The sequence below is a fragment of the Volvox carteri genome (genome assembly GCF_000143455.1).
Source record: "Volvox carteri f. nagariensis unplaced genomic scaffold VOLCAscaffold_47, whole genome shotgun sequence".
Classification (NCBI taxonomy): Eukaryota; Viridiplantae; Chlorophyta; class Chlorophyceae; order Chlamydomonadales; family Volvocaceae; genus Volvox; species Volvox carteri.
The window spans coordinates 356,211-356,978 of record NW_003307590.1 but is presented as its reverse complement, the minus strand read 5'-3'; positions in this window follow the sequence as shown (position 1 = coordinate 356,978).

Below are 768 nucleotides of genomic sequence, written 5' to 3'. Positions count from 1 at the left end.
AATCTCACGCCTGGCTCAGCAAATCATGCAAGCGATAAGAAGCTAGTTAAATACATTAATAGAAAGTAAAAATCCTTTAAAAAATCGCGTAAAGGGACTCCGTACGCGAAAAGCCGAACGGCNCAGTGCGTACGCGTACGCCTCGGACACTAAGTCCGCATTAGTGGCACACAAATTATCAGGGCCTCAGACCTGCTGATAACTGAAAGGGAACCAGGCCGCAAAACATTACAATAACTTTCAAAGTGGACATTAACTTCCGAGCGAGAAAATTCATAGTCCGCCATTTTCCTTCCTCAAGGCCCTACGCTTGGCTTTTGTATTTTCCTTCATCCACAGCCGCAAATTTTAATAGCCCGCTAGCCAGTGGAATTCACAGCAGGACCGGTCGAATTGCCCACACTCCAGCGATTAGCCGACAAAACAATAATGATTTGCGATTTATAAATTACACCCACTCTTACTATAACAATGGTTTGGTGCCTTTAAAGCAACCTGTCGTACGGTTCCGGGGGGCTTAGTGGAAACACCTGTCCACTAGCCGCACACTAAGTCCACATTAAAGATAATGTTTAAAATTTTCACACTAACTTTAAAGTTAGTGTGCGGCGAAGTGGAAACACCCTGAAAGCCATACACGACTCAGAGTCGTACTGATCAAAGCCAATCCATACCTACTCGGTAACGAACACAAACCCCCTACATTACTTTGATAGGGTATTATAAAGTGTGGTTACGTGTACGTAGCTTAGCTATCCATTTGAAATT